Source organism: Sorex araneus, chromosome 1 (assembly GCF_027595985.1).
Source record: "Sorex araneus isolate mSorAra2 chromosome 1, mSorAra2.pri, whole genome shotgun sequence".
In the NCBI taxonomy this organism is placed as follows: Eukaryota; Metazoa; Chordata; class Mammalia; order Eulipotyphla; family Soricidae; genus Sorex; species Sorex araneus.
Window position 1 is genome coordinate 107,630,549 of NC_073302.1, and position 22,095 is coordinate 107,652,643.

Sequence of the window (22,095 nt, forward strand, 5' to 3'; positions counted from 1 at the left end):
CACCTGAAACCTATAAAATGTTAGAATGTAATGTACAATTGAAAAAATGAGAGTTAAAACAATGAGATTGGGGGAAGGGTAGAGAAAGTCCAAGAGCTTCAAGTCTGCTAAAGCATGACATAAGGCCAGCCCGGGTGGCAAGGAGAGGTGGCAAGGACTTCCCTCTGAATAGGAGGCATGGCATGCCCCTCCAGGAAGTGAAGACATTGGGGAAGCCATCTTTGAAGATTGCTTATTCTGTGGAACTTTTTGTCTGTTTTTCCTCAAATTTCTTTTTTTTTTTTTTGGTTTTTGGGTCACACCCGGCGATGCACAGGGGTTACTCCTGGCTCTTCACTCAGGAATTACCCCTGGCGGTGCTCAGGGGACCATATGGGATGCTGGGATTAGAACCCGGGTCGGCTGCGTGCAAGGCAAATGCCCTACCCACTGTGCTATCGCTCCAGCCCCTCCTCAAAATTTTATAATGGCCACTGGTCTGCTCTCCATGATTCTCAGCTCATGTGACATCAGAACTATCTTTTCTAAAACCATCATCATCTTTATTGATCTCATGCAGATATTTTGAGCAAACTTTCTAAAATTCAACTCGAAATTAGCACTGTTTATTTCTGACCTTGTATTTCTAGTCTTCACTTCTCACTTCTCAGTGGAATATATGTTTCCTGATGAAAAGAAAATGGGTCATCTCTTCATCCATTAAAGAGAAAAGACTCAAACTTTTGTTGAACAAACCAACATAGCTTTCAATCCTTTCAAATCAATTCTCAGTAAAAGTGAGTGATGGGGATATATATTTATCTCCAAAAGAACCTTGTGAGTTTTGATTTTTTTAATTGTAATTATAAAATTTTACTGTTAAATGTACAACAGGCCCAGAGCCAGAATAATAGTACTGAAGATAGGGTGTTTGCCTTGCATGCAGCTGACCTGGGCTCAATCTCTGGCATCTCAGATGGTCTCTGGTGCCTCACCAGGAGAGATGCCTGAAAGTAGAGGCAGAAGAAAGTCCTAAATACTGTTGGGTGTGCGCCCCATGCAAAAAAAGAGGCAAATTCTGTAACTATTTCTCAGTACCCAATCACTTAACTAATTCTTAATTAAAACTCTTGTCTCAAGATTACTGTTCATATAATTGAATGGATACTGTCTTCAGCAAATAGCTGTCAGTCATCAAGAAGACTGTTAATGATCTTTACAATAATACTGTTGTGCTAACATTTTTACCCTAAGGTTAATCATGGGAAATAATTTTTAATGTGCTTTTCCTCTGCTAAACTTCCTTAATAAATATGATTAAATAAAGTAAGTTGAGAAGAAGAACATCAATTCAATGAAGATTGCTTAAAATTAGGCACTAAATTTACATTTGAGTAAAGCAAAATTTATTGTCTCTACTTCATGGCTCTTAAAGAGTATTTGGCTGTGACCCAGAATCCAGAATAACTCTGATTTATACCTCAATCTGATGGTCATCAATAGAGTATTACTTAGGGATTTATTTTGCATGCAATATACCCTATTTTCCTTTTTTATGTCAAAATAAGCATCATAATTCTTTACCAGGATAGAATAATAATAGAGGATAGTGTAGGAGAGCATTAAATAATTGCAGATTCTTAAAAACAAATGTGTTGAAATAGATTCCTAAGAACAAAATATTTTAGTAAAGAAATACTATACCTAACTTACAAGCATATTTCATACTAAATATGAAATATCTCTAACATTTATTTACTAACTTAATTTTTTTTAAAAAGGAACAGTATAGAAAGCACTTACTCAACTACCACAGCTACCTAAATAATGTCTTTCTCTCCAATCTCCACTCTTCCATGAGCTATCAGATTAGCCAACTGGCATATTAACTCTGACTCATTTAATATTAGACAAAACTTTAAAAATAAAAATAAGATCTATGACACTTAAAATAATTTAAGATTATACAGGTCAGTAGAAACCTATTTTATGCTATAATTCTCTTTCTTTAGTCGTATTAATCATTGTGGATTTAAGATTTCTATCGCTCTGTGGTCTACAATGATGCTTTGAAAAAAAACGTTTTTATATAGTTGTTAGTCACTTTCCCCTGTGCCAGACAAAATCCCAAAATAGCTCTAATGATGACATCATTTGAGAAAAGCTTGCAACTATCATTGAAGAGAGGAAATTAATTTATATTTGACTAGAATATGGAATTTTTTTTCAAGCACAAAAGTAGTACTCTGTCTCTCTTCTTTGAACACAAAATGTACTTGCTGGGGTAAAAAATTCCACTGAGGTGTCCTGGACTCAACCTTCCATTGATTTACTCTCTGCTTTAGGGAGGACTTACAGACTGGGCACCATAAAAGAACAACATCTGGTTTCCCTTGGCAGAGATTAGGGAGACTGGCTGCAATAGAAGCTTTCTTCTCTAGATACCATCTCCATTTAGCCCATTACTTTAAGGGCATGACATTCCCCCAATATTCCATTTTTTTTCATTAGATTACCTAGAATATTTGTCAGAGAAGAGTTCCCGCTTTTGGAGAGTATCTGTACAAAATACTCTGGAGACCCACTTCTTTTTAGATAGATTGTTGTGTGAAAGGGGATGGAACTATAAAGCATTTTTTAGAACCTCATGTTCAAAGCAATGCATATTGAAAGTCTATCGGGCACTGTGCAAAGGAGAAGATAGGGTTGAAGTTGTTGGGAACACAGAGTTGAAAAATAACAACAAACAGAAAAACCGTATTTTGTGAAGCAGTTTTCCAGCTATGAGACAATCTTCTTGGCCCTTGTATCTACTGTCCTTGGGTGTCAGCCTCATGTGATGTTCTTCTATACTCCACAAATAAGTGCAGTCCTTCTATATCTGTCCCTTTCTTTCTGACTCATTTCACTTAGCATGATATTCTCCGTGTCTATCCATTTATAAGCAAATTTCATGACTTCACCTCTCCTAATAGCTGCATAGTATTCCATTGTGTAGATGTACCAAACTTTCTTTAACCAGGCATCTGTTCTAGGGCACTTGGGTTGTCTCCAGATTTTGGCTATTGTGAAAGAGCAGAGGGGGGAAGGCATTTTGGCTATTGTGAATAAGAGGGGAAAAGGCACCTGGAATAGAGAAGGGATCACTAAGAAAATGATGGCTGGAGAAACCAGTCAGATGTGAGATGCTTGCCAAAAATAGATAATGGACCAAACATGATGACCTCTCAGTGTCTGTGTTGCAAGCCATAATGCCCAAAAGTAGAGAGAGAGTACAGGGAATATTTTCTGCCATGGAGGCAGGGGAGGGTGAGAAAAAGGGGGCATACCAGGGATATTGGTGGTGGTAGGGAATGTTCACTGGTGGAGGGATGGGTGTCTGATCATTGTATGATTGTAACCTAACATGAAAGCTTGTAACTATCTCACAGTTGATTCAATAAAATTTTTAAAAAGAAAAGAAAAAACATATTTCCACCTTCCGACTGCTGATCTCTGTTGTACATTTGTGTGTGTTCCTGGGGGTGGGGTTTCAGGGAGGGTTTTTATTAAAAGGTCCAAATCACTGTATCACTGTTATCCCATTGTTCTCGATTTGCTTGAGTGGGCACCAGTAATGTCTCCATTCATCCTAGCCCTGAGATTTTACTTGTCCTTCCCAATGGTGCCGCATTGGAGGCTCTTTCAGGGTCAGGGGAATGAGACCCATCATTGTTACTGCTATTGGCATATCAAATACGCCACGGGGAGTTTGCCAGCTTCTGTTGTGCGGGCAGGGCACTCCTGGTAGTTTACTGAGTTCTCCGAGAGGGAGAACTAGACAATAAGAGGTCGCTTCCAGGAGCTGTTTTATAGTCTCTGGATCTTGGCTGTTGATGGGATTACACGGTCCAAATATGCTCTAATAGTATGGTTAAAGCTGAGTTGTGATAAGTGGTCCCAAGTCACTTAAACCTTTGATGCCTTCAACGGTTGGAAGATCATAATGGGTGAAAGCAGGGAGCATGCAGCATCCAAAAAACTTCTAGAAAGAAGCTATGGTGGGGGAACGTGTAGAGGATTTGATGAAATGAAGTGAAAAGTAAAATCGTAAAATGATGGAATGACTTATAGTTTTACAACCCTCTTTGTCATAACTTCTTTTGAGGGGGGCACTGGAGGGGTTGGGCCACACCCAGTGATGCTCAAGATTTACTCCTGGTCCTGCACTTGGGGATTACTCCTGGCAGTGCTTGGGGGGATCATATGGGATGCTGGGAATAGAACTCAGCTGTGTGCAAGGCAAGTGCCTTACTGGTGTACTATTACATCCACCCTGTGTAACAATTTTAAAGGTCATAAACATCTAGTCCCTTCTAGAATGTGCTATACTGTCCTGATGCTTCAGAATCCAGATGTTGAGGGTCCGAGAGGATAGCTCAAAGAAGTAGTATGTGTGCTTTGCACACCTGAGACCTGGTTTCTATCCCAGACACCACCTGGTTCCATGCACACTGTGGAGGTAGCTTCCCTTACCCCAAAAGGTGATAAACAAGAATCAGGTGTTTAAGTTGATAGTCAAATAGCCCAGGTATCTCCCTTTAACAAGTACTCATGCTGCGATAAGTTCATGTCAGAAGGTCCCCAGTATGTATCCCTCCCCTGGCATCTAATACCCTTTGCCTTCACTATAGTTCTCTAGATCAGGGACAATAAACACTTTCTAAAACCAACCAGGTGGTGACGATCGTAGATGTCACAGAACCATCTTTGTCACTTTGCTTTGGCAGTACTTTTGGATATTAAAGCAACTATAGAACATACATAGACAAATGGAGTGGTGTGTTGCAATAACAATTTACTTCAAAAACAAATTCACCAAGATTTGGTCATCATTTCTGGAACCCTGTTCTAAGACCACTAATTTATTCAAAAAAATTTAGTAGTTTCTAGTTCTTGTCTATGGTAAAGACTATTAAGTCATCAAAACTCTTAGATTTCTCACCTTGATGAAACTGAGCAAAGTTTATTTTGGAGGCACTAAACTGAAATCTTTTTTTAAATATGGCTCTCAAGATGAATCTAGAAGACAAGTTTCAGTCTAACATTAGGGTAGTACTGCACTTGAAGGCTTCTATCACTTTTTGCCAAATAACACGTTTATTTTCATTTAGAAAAGAGCTTGAGAAAGCAGTTGGGTTATGTACTGCATCTTACTTAAGAAAGTGGCCATGCTCTCTGGTGTGATTTCAGACAGGGATGGGCCAACTCTGACCCTACAAAGCCCCATCAGCAACTCCCGCATCCCAAATTCTCTGCCCTGCCTTGGGACTGCCCAGTTAACATCCTGGAGTGTCTGAAGTGACATCTCTAAACTCTGTAACATGGCCATCCCAGCGGTAGCACACTAGATTGCATGGGATGTGACACAGAAGCCAACCAATCTCAACCAACTAAAACCTGACCACAGAAGGCTTCACTCAGAACAACAGTTTAATAAACCCTCAGATGAAGACTTACTGTCCCCATGGTGAGAAACAGAAATTTTGACAAAGTTTCTTCTATGAAAATATTTTTAATCATTTCATTAGCCATTTAATGGTAACAAGCAATATAAATAAATGATTGTGGGCCTGCTACCGGGGCAGGTTTGAGGGGTGGTTGGGAAAATGGAGACAATGGTGGACAAAAGGTGACAAAGGTGGTGGGATTGTGGTTGGAATATTGAATGCCTGGAACGCATCGTTATGAGTAACTTGTAAACCAGGGTGTTTACATAAAGTGGGGGGAAAAAAGTCATGGGGGATGAGAAAACTGCCACTTTCAGGCAAAGATGTGGTAGGTGGTAGAACATTTGCCTAGCATGCCTGAGGCCTGGGTTCAATTCCTTGTATCACTTGTATCACTTGTTGTCCCGTTGATCTTCAATTTGCTCGAGCAGGCACCAGTCACGTCGCCATTTGTCCCTGTCGCGTGCTAGTGCAGCCCAATGATATCTGGTTGCTCCAGGAACAGGAAGAGCCTCAAATCGTTCATTCAGGAATTTGACAAAGAAATCTGACCATCTAGTTGGTGGGCAGCCACGTGGTCTTCTGACGTCCCGTGGAATCCAGTCGGTAACAGCTCTAGTCCAGCGGTCACCTCTGAATTGCATTACATGACCGCCCATCTGATTTTTGATGCCTTGGCAAATGAGACAGCATCCCTGATTCTTGACCGTCGATGGAGATCAGAACTCCGGATTTCTTCTCTCACTTGAGTGAGATGTGATACTCCTAGCATAGCTCTTTCGATTCCTCTTTGGGAGACCTGAATAGCGTTCTCATTTTGTTTGAGTAGGGCACAAGTCTCTGAGGCATATGTTAGTGCAGGAAGAACGGTGGAGTAGAAAAGATGTGCCCGGAGTCAGCGGTTCTTCATCCTCTTAACCACTTCTTCAACACTCTTGAAGGCATTCCACGTGGCTCTCTTCCTCCTGTGCAGTTCTGGCGCCAAGTCATTCCTCAAGTTGAGTTCTCGACCCAGGTACACATAGCTGCTGCATTCAGAGATGTTCGTTCCATTGATAGCGAATGGAGCTTCAGGGACTAGTTCGTTTTTCATGAGCATCGTCTTGGTGAGATTCAGCTGCAGTCCGACCTTTCCATACTCATGGTTGAAGTCGGCCGACATTTCTGCCACTTGGCTAATGTTTGGTGTTATGAGAACGATGTCATCAGCGAAGTGGAGGTGGTGTAATTGCCGACTGTCTATCTTCACTCCCATTCCTTCCCATTCCAGTCATCGCATGATGTTCTCGAAGGTAGCACTGAAGAGTTTCGGTGAAATAGTATCAGCCTGCCACACCCCTCTCTTTACATCAATGATCACTTCCTTGTAGAATGGTGAGATCCTGGTGGTGAATCCACAATACAGCTCATGGAGGATTTTGATATACTGAGTTTGAATGCCCTGTTTGACTAGGGCTTCAGTGACCACTTCAGTCTCAACAGAATTGAAGGCCTTCTTTAAGTCGGTGAATGCTAGACAGAGTGGCATCTTGAACTCTCGCAAAACTTCGATGAGTTTGGTCACTGTGTGGATATGGTCTATTGTGCTGAATCCCCTTTGGAACCTGGCTTGCTCGCATGGTTGTCCTTCGTCTAGTGTTCTGCCTATTCTATTCAGAATGACTTGAGTGAACAACCTGTAGACAACAGACAGCAGGCAGATTGGGTGATAGTTGCTGATGTCGTGGATGTCTCCCTTCTTGTACAACAGGATGGTCCTACTGGTTTTCCACTGAGATGGAACCTTGCATTCAGACTGGTAGCGTGTAAAGAGCCGAGCCAGTGTATTAATGAGTACTAGTGGCAGATTCTTTAGGTGTTCAGGTTTGACCTTGTCTGGACCAGGTGCTGTACGCGTCTTTACCAATGAAATGGCGTGTCAAATTTTGGAAGGGAGGACGTTGGGAATGACATGTCCATCCTGCGGAATTTGGTATGTGGGCAGGTGGACATGGCTGTCAAAGAGATCCAAGTAGAAGTCATGAATAATCCTCTCCATTGCCCTTCTGGAAGATGTGATAGATCCATCAGGACGTCGGAGGGCAGTCATCTTGGTCTTGTAGTTGGCGAAGGACAAGCAAGCATTGCGAATACTTTTCCTGACTTCTGCTGCATCAGCCAACACTGCTGCTCTTCTCTCTTTGAGGTCTTCCTTTATAGCATCTCTGCACAGCTTTGTGAGCTCAGACGTTAGCTTGTGGTTGCCTGAGGCTTGCGCCAAACCACATTGACAAATGAGCTCAAGAGTTTCCGAAGACAGGCGTCTGTTTGTAGTTTTCTCACTCTCGTCATGGAGGTGCTGAACTAGTCGATCATATTCCTCGTCGATGTTGTCAAGGACTTAATACCTATTATTCCTGCACCATATTTGATGGAGTTCAAATATGGTGTGAACCATGGTAACATCTCTGAGGACGATTGGAGGCCACCCTTAAAGCCTCCATCCCTCTTGGAGAGCCTGGCTAGCTACTGAGAGTATCCCACCCGCATGGCAGAGCCTAGCAAGCTAGCAAGTGTATTCAATATACCAACAACAGTAACAACAATTTGCCTCATTCACCTGACACTGAAAGAGCCCCCAATACAGCGGCGTTAAGAAAAATGAGCAAGGAGAGGCTGAAAAAAATCTCAGGGATGAACTAGACTGCCAAAATGAAGAAAGACTAAAATAATTGTCTGTACTTTCAATGCATGTACGTTGGCATCAGAAGCATCCATTGAGGACCTGATGGTGCAAGCACAGAAGATCCTGTATGACATCATTGGTCTGACCGAAACAAGAAGACATCAATCGCATCACGCCATTTTCGACAGTGGAGGTAAATTGTTCCTCGAAACATGCGACAACAGAGGCGTTGGTGGTGTTGGTGTCCTTGTCAACACGAACTTGGCCATGAGCCAATTCATTTGAATGCCTAACAACCCGAATTGGATGATTACACTTGAATAGATGTGGCTCACTGCCTGCAGTTTCTATCTTCATCGTCTACGCACCAACGTCCAACTACGATGAAGAAGAAATTGAGAGGTTCTACATGGAACTAAAGAAGTTCTATAAAGAAGACCACACCTTCTAAAAGATCATTTTTGGTGATTTTAATGAGAAGATAGGTCCAAGGAGGTCGCCCGAAGAACTTCACATTGGGACACATGGCCTAGAATGGAACGATCAGGGTGAGAGACTCTTTATTCATCATGTCAACCAAGACCATCTGTGGTAACTCACAGTTCTAGAAGGCCAAATCTAAACACTGGACATGGGAGTCTCCCGGTGGACAGTTCCACAATGAAATTGACCACATCATACTCAATCGAAGGTTTTGCCTGACCAATGTTGCTATTGTCCCAAAATTCCCAACGGGATCGGACCACCATCTCCTTCATGCAAAATTCTACTTCACAGAGTGGGGAGAAAGGTCTGCAAAGTTTAAGTCTATGAAGGCAACTCCCAGAATGACCACCAACTGGGAGCTCTTTGGCACTATTGCAGCAACATGGGAAGATGCCGTCCTTGACAACATCAATGAGGGTTCAATTCCTAGCACTCTAAAAACAAAAAAATTATGCTCCCCACCCAGACGAGACCCAGACTGGCCACCCAGGAACGGCTCCTCCACTCCTGAATGGCCATGATTGCAGAGGCACACAAACCAATCTCAGAACGCAGCAGCTGCTGGCAGAAATACCTCTGGGCTTAATTACTAAAATACCAGAATTCCAAAACTGCACAGCCGCCATCTTGGCCATGTGACAGCATATGCTCTTCATTATCTGCAATAGAAAACAAATTATCTAATGATGCCTTTTCGGCAGGTCTGATTGTTGGGGGGAAAATCCAAATAATAATAGTGGGTTTTCTGTCGAAAATGGAATGTAATCAAAGTAAAGAGAGAGTACAGTGAAAAATCACCTGCCACACAGGCAGGGTGGGGGATGGGGTGGGGGGCATACCTGGGTTCTTGGTGGTGGAATATGTGCACTGGTGATGGAATTGGTGTTTGATCATTGTATGACTGAGACTTAACCCTGAAAGTTTTGTTACTGTTCTCACGGTGAGTCAATAAAAAAATAGATTAAAAATATCATTTGCTATAATAGTATCTCAAACCTAATTCTTTAATAAATGCTATTTGTGAACTCACCGATCTTCATTTAAAATTTTTAACATGGGAATGGAAATGAAGCACATAAATTTAATCTATATACAAGAATCATTGAGCAGTTTTGATCATGAGACAAATGTGCTATAATTTTTAAAGATAGCTCTAAGTATGATAACAAAGTACAACTTAGACAAAATTGAATACAAATGGGAAGCAATGGAAAGAGCCAATATATCTTAGTTTAAAAGTCTCAATTGGGGTACAGAGAAATAGTGTCGAGGTTCAAGTGGTTGCTTTGCATGTAGCTGACCCAGGTCTGATCTCAGATGCTGCATAGATTTCTCTGAGCATCCCCAGGAGCAATCTTTGAGTGCTGAGTCAAGAGTAAGTCCTGAGCACTGTGGGTGTACCCAACTGCCCTCAGCTCCCTCCCAAAAAAGAATCTCACTGATGGTCAGAGGTTAGGAAGGAGGACTTATACTTAGAGTATAAATTTTTAGGATTGTAAAGCTACATGTAAAATATCTGTGGGGTAGGGAATAGAGGAGCCTAGGACCATATTCAATTGTGCTCAGGGGCTATTCCAGGCTCTGTGTTCAGGGCATGCTCCAGTGTTGCTCAGATGACCATTCTGGTCAAACCAGGATTGTCTGCAAGACAAGTACCTTTACCCTGAACTACTACTATGGCCCATCAATGATAGCATCATGGTGGATACATGTCATCACACATTCATCAAAACCCAGAGATGAACAATGCCAAGCATGAAATGCAGTGTGAACTCTGGACTGGGGGTGATAGTGATGTGTTTCAACAGGTTCCTTAGTAGTATCAGTGCACTGTTCTTGTGCAGGATGTTGATAACAAGAGGAGCCTGTGTAGCAAGGGTGTGGGCTACAAGGGAGATCTCGAGACCTTCTGTTCAATTTTGCTATTCATCAAAACTGTTCCAAAAATGAAATTCTATTTTTAAAAGAATACCCAGCAAGGAGTATGCCTTGTTTTCAGTTATCAGATTGCATAGACTGATGCCAATTATGACTCAAGCAGGATTTGCAAGTAGACCACAAAGACAAAAATCTCCAAGAAAAGGAAGTGGGGCTTCAAGAGATGTCAAGAGTTTGCCTGCAGACTATAATTTAGATAGAGGCTATCAACTGAGCAGAATGCAGCTTTTTATTTTCCAAGAAGACCACAGTAGGCACTAATATCACACACTTCTTTCCCCTAGGATGATGATACTTATTTCTTTTCCTCCCTACTGGGGGTATGCCACACTTAAAATATTGGTGAACCTCTGACAACCACAGAATTCACATTATAGACGTTCCATTGCTAGCACATGAAAGGGTGCACAGATTTCACCTGGACCTCTTGGAGTACCGTCTCTGGGAACTTAGCCACCATGCTAGGAGGGAATGACAAGTACACAGAGGCCAAGTGTAGCCTGGCTGACCTGACTGGCTGAGTTGTAGCTCAGCCAGTCGCGAACATGTTGTAGATGAACCACAGATGACTTTAAGCACAGATATTCTTAATCACAGCAACGTGACGTCAAGAAAAAATTTTCCAAGTTCAGCCAGCACATAAACAACAAGAAAAAATGAAATGATATTTTTTGCAGAACAGATAATTAAGTAAGTGCAATTACAAAAAGAGAGAAAGTCCAAATAATGGATGATGATGGCTATTCAACCAGCAGGTTGGAATAGTCAATGGCATCATACCTAACTCTTAACCATCTAAACTAGTTCTACTTAATTTTTAACATGTAATTATTACACTTTAGGTCACACATTTATAAAACTGCAAACATTTATGGTTTTGATGCACACAGTTACCACACCTCACCACCACAAAAGTGCCCAAGTCTATCTTTAGTTATTTAATATTTTAATCAGACAGTTCAAAATCTCTTTTAAGGACCATAATATTGCCCACCCTGTCTAAATGTGCTTCAGGGATTGATATGCTGCTACTTACTTGGGGGCAAATGGCCTGCATGAGTCAGAACACTAGAGAAAGACACATTATAATCAAATTATTGTCCATATATTAAATTTTTTAAACGTTCATGATGACTCCTTAAGCATAGAACCAATCATAAGATGTCAAATTCCAGAGCGGCAATTCATTTTTAAAAGTAACCTTGCAAAATTGCTTCCTTTATTTGACATATTAATTCATCTTTACTTTTTTTTTTTTAACTAATGCAGTCACATATCTCCTGGGATCACTAGAAAACTTGATTAGGCCTTTTGGCATGTACTTTAACCTAATTATAGAAACAAAGCCAATGACTTATCGTTCACTTAGATGCAATGAGATGCATGACTTCACAGGGTCACATTCTTGAGCTAATTCCACCCTTCCGTAAACCGAGAGGCAGCTGCATGAGCGTGTCCAAGGATGTAGAATGCGGCCACTCCTGCTTCCGAGCCAACATTTGTCCCCCCACCCACCCCGCCCCCGCCGTCATTGCCTACAAACAATATTCTCTCCCACTTTCAGGGGAACAAATCATTTCCCTGAAGATCATTGCCGGTTCCATTTTCTCATTTGCATAACCACACCCCCTCCCTTTTCACCAGGATTTGAGAACAAAATATTTCTAGTCAAAATAGTACTTCTCACTTTTATTTTTCAAATCTATCCTTTCCTATAATAAGACATGTCCATAAACTATTCTCTATTTCCTGTATCTTTGAGACATTTCCATAAATCGCTCTTTCTTTTATCTTCTGCTCTTTCCTGAGGCTTCATTCTTTGCTTTATTTTTCTGAATGCCCATTATAAATATGAACCTTCTGATGCCTTGTTCCTCTTCGGATACCTCTATATTGCCCCTGTACAACCAATGCTCTTAAGTATGTTATCAATATTTGTTTTCCTTCTGCTCAATTCTTATTCATTTTTATCCCAGTGTGAATAGATATAGTCCATATATCTCTGAATTCATTAGATCAATAATTTTAAATAGTTTTTTATTTTTTATTTGTTTTTGGGGCGCACCCAGTGGTGCTCAGGGCTTACTCTTGGCTCTGTGCTCAGATCATATGGCGTACAGGCGATCAAATCCCAGTTGCCCATGTGCAAGGCAGATGCCCTAGCCATTTAACTATCGCTCTGGCCCCAATATTTTTCAATTTTATTGTACTGAATTTTGATATAGCTCTGGAGCATACTGACTAATTTGCTCTAGATTCCATATCACTCCTAATTTGATCTCTCTCTCTCTCTCTCTCTCTCTCTCTCTCTCTCTCTCTCTCTCTCTTTCTCTCACTCTCTCTCCAATATATAGGGTCTATTATTATCTAGTCTCATTATCATGACAAAAATATTATAACCATAAATTAAATTTCTCATAATCATGGAGGTAGGAGTCCCATAAAAATTCAGAGCCTAGGGGCTGGAGCAATAGCACAGGGAGTAGGGCGTTTGCCTTGCACGCGGCCAACCCAGGTTCGATTCCCAGCATCCCATATGGTCCTCTGAGCACCACCAGGAGTAATTCCTGAGTGCAGAGCCAGGAATAACCCCTGTTCATTGCCCGGTGTGACCCAAAAAGAAAAAAAAAGTTCAGATCCTACTTATGAATTTGTTTTTTTTTTAATGGCTTGAAGATGCTGCCTTTTCACTTTATCTTACATGGACTTTCCTACCAGATTGAGACTCTCATCTTAGAACAGTGTGTATCTTTCATGACCTCCTAGAGGTGGAAATTTCAAATAGAGTCACACTACATCACACTACAGGTTAGTGCTTTGGCATATAAAATAGGTGCGCGTTCCCCTGGAGATCTCTCCGGCCCGCGGAGAGACAGCAGTGGAAAGCGCTCCTAATTGGGTGGGTTCTGTGAGCGGTTCCGACCTGAAATAAAACTAGTGAGGATAATAAATAGGGGGCCCAAGACGACACATGCCGATCAAGGGCAACTTTATTAACTGCCACGCTGGTTTTATACTTTTCTTAGCAGGGGGTTGGTACATAAGTTGTCAATCATCAGGGAAGTGTCTTCTCAGATCAAATAAGGAAAGGTTCGGGGTGTATTAGGTGGGCTTACAACATTCTTCAAGAGTAGATTGAGAAATAGTGGGGAGGGGAAGGCAAGGGTCTATCTGGCAGGAGCATCTGGCAGGAGGAAGGCACAAAGTAGAGGAAGGTATTCTACTTTAGGGCTTTATGGCGTCTCTCAGTTAACTGCCCTGGGCTACTTTTACCTCTTGAGTTTGGCTATTTCCTTTGTCACAAGGGCACCTTTGCCTCAGGTCATGCAAAGCTGGTAATGGAATTTTCCGGTTTGTCCAGGGTAAAGGTTTCGGGGTCCTCTTTTGTTCAGGGTCCTGAGCAGTCCCCAACATCTCCCCCCTTTTTCTATTATGATAATGAGCGAGTGGGTGGAGTGCCTGTCTTAGGTTACTTGGTGGGCTCCCAGTTCTGGACATGGCAGTGACCAAAAAAGGTTAGAAAAATGAGCGCACGACTGTAGGTGGTGCCATGTTCGCACCCAGATACTGGCACCAAGCTATCCCCGTCTTAGGCATTTCCACAGCCGGGAACAGAGTGAGCAGGGGCTGTATGCCAGGTGCTCGAACTCCGCAAAGCTCAGGGGCTGAAGTGTGGGCTTTTCCAAGCTATCCAGCCCTTCGGGGTCGTGTTGGGAGAGCTGCTGAGAGTGGACCTGTACTGAACGTTTGGTTGCCTCATCAACCTGGTTCTTAATGAAATTTATGAGTCGGCGGAATGCCCATGGGCCAAAGGAAACTAGCAGTAAGAACCCAATGAAGGGTCCAAGGAGGCTAGGCAACAGGGTCGAGAGCCAGGGTGAGGTGGAGAACCAATTTTTATACCAAGATTCCTCCTGGTCTCTCAATCTTTTACTTTCCTCTAAGTTTTCTTCCACTCATCTAATGCTATCCTTAACTAGCCCAAGTTTATCTTTAAAGAAACAGCATTCCTCCTAAAGAGCGGCACATACTCCCCCCTCTCTCAAAAAGGCCAGGTCAGGGCCATGTCTGTTAAGGTGGACGACCTCAGCCAGAGAGCCAACAGTTTCAGTTAGGTAGTTAAGGCCCTGTTTAAGTTCGCGGACATCAGCCTCCACAGCAAGGGACAGTTGGTGGAAGTTTTCCTAGAGGAGACAAGGGAGTAGATGCCCGTATCGGCGCCTGGAGCACCCAGACTGAGAAGGAGGGCAAAGGTGATGGCAGTAACAGGCTCACGTCGGTGGCGCAGGATAGAGGAAGAAGAGGAGAAGAGCAGGGCATCGGCAGGGCGAACCGTGAGGCGTGGCAAAAGCAGAACCAAAATGCAGTAATCTCTATGTGCCAGGAAGGCAGATGTAACAATGTGAGGAGTCAGGCCAGAGGAACAGGCAAAGTAGGTATCAGCGGGGGCCATGACATAGGAAGGATAGAGGGTGGCATTAACGTGGAGGGAGGAATTGGATATAACAAGAGTCTGGTTGCAAATGGGTACTAAATCATACGGGGGGAGCATATTGGGCCCCAATAGGCAAAGTCCGGATCCCACCACATGTCCCAAAGTCAATCGGTGCGTGGGCCCCACTTCCCAGCAGAGTTCGTTGGTGTCAGAGACGTTCAATGGAGAGCCGAGGACAGCAATGCCTTCGTAGAATGGCGGTTGAGAGGAGTAGCAGATCCAGCATTGGTCATAGGCGGGGTCGGTGATGGCGGCAGCAGAGGCGTTGACCATATTCAGGATGAGCTGAGAAGAGGGTGCTGGACCCGCAGGCAGAGTAGGACGGAAGAAGGATGTGGGTGGCGGGGTCCCGGAGGGCGCCGGTGGGTAGCGACGGGGGGTAGGGGGGCGATGATGGTGAAGGATGTTGTTGGGGCCCATGGAAATAGGGCGTGAGGAGAGGGCAGTTTTTAGAAGGCGAAGGGAGAAGGTGAAGCCTTTATCGTAGCCGAGGTGATACAGGCGAAGAGCCCAGGGCAAAGTATTGGACCAGGGATGCCGTTAGCCAGCAGAAGTGAATTGGATGGCGAGGAAATTTCACACACGGTTGTAATCGACAGAGGGCCTGTGAGGTGCTCATCGGATCGTGATAAAGTCCCAGGGGGAGGAAGGTTTCCTATAGGTGTCGCCCGTGGTCTCGCAGCCCCAGGTGGCACAAAAAAAAATCAGGGCGATCGCCACAAGTGCGGGCAAGAGAGGGGCCATGTTGTAGCCTATGGCGGCCGCCAGGGCAAACGTAGATGGGGTCAGAAAGAAGTTTCTGGCGGTGGCGGCGGGCGGAGCAGCCAGAAATGACGCTATGGCCAGGAACGGCTTTGGGCGAGCGACCGCCAGCGTAATCAGGGAGAGACCAGGAACTGCTGGGCATTGGGAGGGCGCAGAGGTCAACCCAGAGCTCCGGCCAGGGTGTAGTGGGAGACAAGTGGAAGTGGAATTGACAACATCGCCCGCTTCATTAAGGACTTGCCAAGTAAAATTAAAAATCTGGGGGGAAACAGGGGAGGTACCCAAAAAAAGGAGGGGGGCTAAAAATCAGAAGGAGATGGGGAAAGGGGAGATAAGGGGGCAGGGGAGGTGGAAGCATGAGCCCCGTCATGGTGGACAGGAGAATCGGGCGTCACGGCGTCCTGGACAGGGTCAGCGAGGTCGCGAACCGCAGCAGTCGGGTCGGCAGGACCTTGTGCGTTGTGGAGTCTGGGTCAGTACCAGGGGGATGAAGTTTACTCCAGATGAAGCCATAGCAGGACCAGGAGTACATTAGTAGGTGTCATCTGTTAAAATATAAGCATAGACTTTTCCTCCTACAAGGAGGTTTCCCACTATTTCTTTTCTGTGTGTTCTAATGCAAATATAAGAATCAATTGTTTCCCAAGCCCTTTCTCATTCACAAAGTTGCAAGAACCAGATACTTGGAAGAGTCAAAAAACTGGATTAGCCAGTCTTATCTGCTGGGCAAAAGTGTGATTAGAATTCACTGTTGAGGAGGGTCTGCATTTTCCAGTCTGACTGGGGCAGAGCTGGGAATGCAGCAGGGGGATGGGTAGATCCAGGGAAATCTTTAAAAACTCTCACTCCTTATGACCCTGAGCTAAGTAGCTTAAAAAAAAAATTTTTTTTTTGTTATCTCAAATCAAATAAAACACTGGTAGGACAAGTTTTGCAACCAATTTTAGAACTCCAAAAAACTCATGTTTTAACTAAACCATTACTCTTCGAACCTGTTTTTACTACAATTATTTCAGCTCACATTCTAATAATCCAATGCAGATGTATAAGTACATTGACACAACAGCATAAGACCTTTAAACCATCAATTTTCATGAAACATGAGTAAATCTTCTTTGGCTTAAGTTCAACAGTTTTTGTACCTTAGTTCAAATCATGAGCTTTCTAACTTTATCAATTCCACAATACAAGCATGCTGTCAAACACAGAAAGAGCCCTTCGGGTATTTATATATATATATATATATATTTTTTTTTAACCAAACTTCGATAATAGCATAGAAAAAAAATTTTGACTATCAAATGTCTATGGAAACACAAGTAAACTTTGTTTATTTTGAGGGTTTCTGTACCTCGGTTGCTTGAAAAACAGCTAAATTCCTCATTAAAATTAGCAGAGGCTTATAAGATAAACCTTGCACTCTGAATTCCCAATTCACTTTTAGATTTCTGGCTCTAGTTCTGTAGCTGTTTCTAGATAGTACAGATACTGTAATTCAAAAGAATTTCAATTGGTAATAACTATTAATGTTCTTCCAATAAAAAATTTAGACTAAAAATTTCAATTTCGTTGTAGGCGCCATATTCTAATTAGAAATCTTTGTTTAAACCTGGTCTAACAGGTTCCAAAATCACATAGATCCTTTAAATTGCTGAACTGCATATCACCCTGATCTCTTGAGATGATCCTGTTTTCCCCAGGCCTAATTTTTACCACTGATTCTCACTCTGGCTCCAGCACTCAAGTGTTCCATATAGAGAGACAGACAGACAGACAAACAGACAGACAATAAGTTCACTAAAAACACCACATGTACATGTGCACACATCTGCAGTTGATCTATCGATCTGACCCCTCAGAAATGGCAGGGAAAAAACTGATAGACTGAGAAAGGAAGGAACAAGTCCCCAGGGCAAAGTTAAGCCCTGTCGGCCGATTGGGAACATTGCTCCCCGTTTCTCTGCCCGACCAGCCAGTTTCCTGCTTGTTAAGAATGGGTCAAGAAAGCGCTTTTGTTGATATAAGCCGGCAAAACAATCCATGACAAAGTTGTTGAAACCTAAGATGTTAGATGTCACAATTTTAAGATCAAGACTACTTCTGAGGTGGATAGACCACCTTAGCGACACTCTGTTTCATTCCTGATATTATTAAACATTCAACCACATGATCTTGCATTTTCCTGACTTCTCTGCTGATAATAATAAGCATAACTAAGAGAAATATAATGAGACAAATATACACACACACTAAAGGCACACGCACAAATCACACTCCTGCACTCATTCGGACCGGTCCTCTTTCATTCCGGTGCGCACCCCACGCACCACATTCACACAGAAATTCTTAAACCTGCCCTACGGGCGTCCACATTACCTTTGGTCTTGTCCCCCTGACAATGGGGTTGCTCCAATGTACATTGGGCTCTTTCTAATTAGAAGCTAGCAAACTAGAGGCAAAGCAGGGGTGATCATCAGGATGCAAGGGAATTGAGAAAAAGCAGTCTTTTAAATCGAGTACTGTCTTACACATTTCTGAAGGAATGGCTGCTGGGGACGGCAGTCCAGGTTGAAGCACCCCAAAAATGATCATGGTATTATTTACTGCTCATAGATCCCGTAGCAGTCACCAACTGCAAATTTTTTTTTTTAGGTGTGTTCCAGGGAGAGGGGGTGGCAATATAAAAGCTATCTGTATAAAGATTAAAGGGTTGAGGGGTCGAGGCAAATAATTTGGACACGGCAGCAAGTTCAAAACCAAGGAAAAGCTGGGGAGGGTGCATCTGTATTATCCTAGGAAATGCGGAAACCCCTGTGTTGCAGCGTCTGAGTCAGACGCTGCGCAGCCGAGTGAAGCAGGTCAGCGGCTGCACCGGCCAAGAGGATGTTGTCCATGTAACGAACAAAGTAAAAGGAGGGATAAAAGAGCGCAAAAAGGGTAAATTATGGAAACAACGTATTTTTGGCAAAGGGTAGGGCTATAGAACATGCCTTGGGGCAGGACTTTCCAATGGAAGCGAGGGTTGGGGCCCAGCGCAGTTTGTGACAGGGAGAGAAAAGGCAAAACGCTTGCAATCCTCTGGGTGGAGGGGAATGGAGAAAAAGCAATTCTTAAGAATAAGGACAATCTTAGAGCTGCCGTGGGGAATAGCCGACGGGCAAGGGATGCCAGGCTGGGTGGCGTCTATGGGGATCATAGTTTTATTTATTTCCCGGAGGTCATGGAGGAGCCTCCAGTCACCATGTAAATCGCGTTGTCGCAGTTTCCCTTCGCCAGCAAAGAGAGACGACACCGGTTGAGGGTCCTTCTGCAGCAGTTTATTGGAGATCTCCACACTTACACAAATGGGGGAGGAAGGCCCCGACCCTCAGAGCGATGTCCTTTTTATAGAGAAGACCCCTCACTTCTGACGTGTTGCTCGCCAGTTGGCTGTCCTCCAATCACCCCATGGGGGGCGATGCCGGGGCCCGCGCTCTGGAGGTTATTTATTACCTAGGGCAGCCGGAGTCGGCGCCATCTTTGCTCCACGTGCTCTGGCTCCCTACAACTCCCCCTTATCTCTTTACTAAGGAGCCGGTCTCTGCGAGAAAGGGGGCGACGGACACCACTGCCTGTAAAAATATCAGGGACTGAGGTGGCCTCAACGGGTCCCTCTTCAGGATCCGATGAGGCTCCTCCTGTCCCGCCGTCCGCTTTTCCAGGCAGGGCAAAATTTCGACGGCGGCCCTATGCAAGCGGCTTGTCGCCCTGGGTCAGGGAGGAGAGAGACCCAGTGCAGTACCATCTAGTCTGACACCCTTCCCTGAGACCATTGCCGGTGCACCCAAACTCGTGCAATGGATTCACAGATCCCGAGTGTGCAGGGGCTACACTCAGCATAAAAAAAAGCACTGAGCAGCTTGATTTAAAGCGGCGATGCCTCCGGCGGGGGGACAGACCACCTAGGCTGAGCAACCGTTGGGACTAAACGATCTAAAAAGACTAGGCATCATCACCTACGCCAGCTTACACTCTGCTAAGATTCAATCAAAAACAAGGCACGGTATTATACGCAATCAAAAACAAGGCACGGTATTATACGCAATCAAAAACAAGGCACGGTATTATACGGAGGTGCAGAACAGAATGTTGTACAAGTATCATTCAGAGTCTTCCCCTGGGTAGGCTTGCACCAGGCGGTGATAGTACACTTCCACCTTACGTGAGGTCACGGCATTCACCTGATCTTTAATAAACTGAGTTAGGCGTTGGAATGCCCAAGGACCAAAGGAGATCAGTAATAATGCTCCAACAAGGGGCCCCAAAAGGGGGAGGAGATAGGGCAACACACCCCCCCACGCCGACCAAAACGGGTGCTCATAAAACTCATGTCTCCTTTTTTCTAATTCTTCTTGGTGTTTTCTAACCCGGTCCCTCACTATACCCGACTTGTTGGCATAAAAACAGCATTTCTCCTGAAGTGTCAGGCAAATTCCCCCTTATTTATAAAAGTAGGCTTGGGCACACACTGCCAAAACTGGGTTAGTCCGCCCCGAGCACTGGGCCGAGTGACGAGATATATAGTAAGAGTCCCTCAGTCCACGGTTTTCGTGTAGCTCGTTGGGGTCACTGAAGATTGTCCTCCCTGACAGTTGCACGGGGTCCCATACAGCTGTTGTAGGAGGCGTGTAGGGTGAGCCGGTCGGCCCAATCCGGCCTCCGTGGGTTGCACAGTCAGCAGCAGGATCATCATTGCAAACCCGCAGGGTCGGCACCGGACGACGAGCCGCATGTTCTCTGTAAGAAGAAAAGAGAGAATCCCTCTCAGGGGTTCCCCCTGGAGCATTCTGCGGACTCGGAAATCTTTAAAAACTCTCACTCCTTATGACCCTGAGCTAAGTAGCTTAAATTTTTTTTTTTTTTGAAGTAACAGACTTTATTTAGAAGGTCTTAGGGAAGGAGGAAGAGATAAGTGGAAAAGGAGAAAGCAGTAGGAGTAATGCGCTCAAGAAAGAACGCGGGCTCCTCCAAAGATAGAGAGAGCCTTGAATGGACTATTGGGCTGTTTTTTATAGGTTCTTTACAGCCTGCCCCCACCCACATGCGGTTTCTTTTCAAGTATACCAGGGAGGTTGAGAGTGGTGATAGCCTTCTTTGGGGAACCTCCTGGGGAGGGGTCTACTATCCTCAGAGTCTGTTGAAGGTCTTATCGGGTGCGGTTTCACAGGGGGGAGGGGTCTCAGGATTCTCCTCCCTGGAGACTTTGATGATCTAAGTTTCATTGCCAGGGGCCTTTCCCTATCTACCTGCCTACATCATATTCCCCCCTAGAGATTTCACCACCTTAAATCTTTAAGGGGAAAATGGCTGAAGGTCCATCTTCTGGAGCTGCTTCATGCTGACAAAGGGGCGCTGGCCCTGCCTGCACAAGGGGTGAAACCTCATGCTACCTTAGTTTTAGTGGGCCCCAGGCAATGAACTGGTTGGGATCCTGAAGTTATCTGAAAGAAGAGATCAGATCAATTAGACTGAGGAATGTCACTTTGAAATGATTAGACCTTGGAGTAGAATATTGCCTCTGATCTAGCAAGAGCAGAGTGATCTACAGTTTTAGATAACATTCTGCCTGGGATGGTGAGACAGAAATTAAAGCAGCAGAAACCAACACAACATAATCCTACACCTATTTCTGTCATAAAAACAATGGAAAGGAATAACTGCTTCACCCATTGGTTGATAGAAAATGACTTCCTATGTTCAGATTTTTCTAGTGGCCTAGAAGCACCACACCGCTTCTCAGGTTGGAAAAGCTACCCATCCACTGAAGCTGTCATTTGGAAGCAGTAGATGTTCGTATCTTGAATATATGAGCGTTTGATCATTTGCATGTCAATCTGCCAATCCTTTCCTCGGCAAGTTCCTTGAAGTTACAAGTGTTAGGAAAGGAGGCCCACAATTCATTAATGAAACAGAAAGCACAGTTCTGAGTTCCTTCCCATGAAAGATGGCTTTCACTAGTGTTGGAAGCTTAGTGTAACCCTTTATCAATTTCCTTTTGAAAACCTTGTTCCAATGCCTATTGTTCCTCTTTTGCAGAGTATCTTAGATGAGTATTCTCTGGATGGGGTATTAATCCCTTGATGGAACGAGAATTAAGAGCTGTTAAAATTCTAGTTCTCTCCAAATGACTGTGTTCATAGGACTAAAAGTGAATACTTAGAACCAGTTTAGATGTTCACACTTGGCACTGTAGCCAATTGACAGGTTGGGGGAAAGCATTAATTCTGCACTTTGAGCTG

General features: G+C 43.9%; 1 pseudogene; it reads left to right on the forward strand.

Moving 5' to 3' along the window:
• Positions 1 to 15,806: 15,806 nt before the first annotated feature.
• Positions 15,807 to 22,095, forward strand: part of LOC101553333 (F-box/LRR-repeat protein 4-like) — a 94,754-nt pseudogene continuing 88,465 nt past the window's right edge.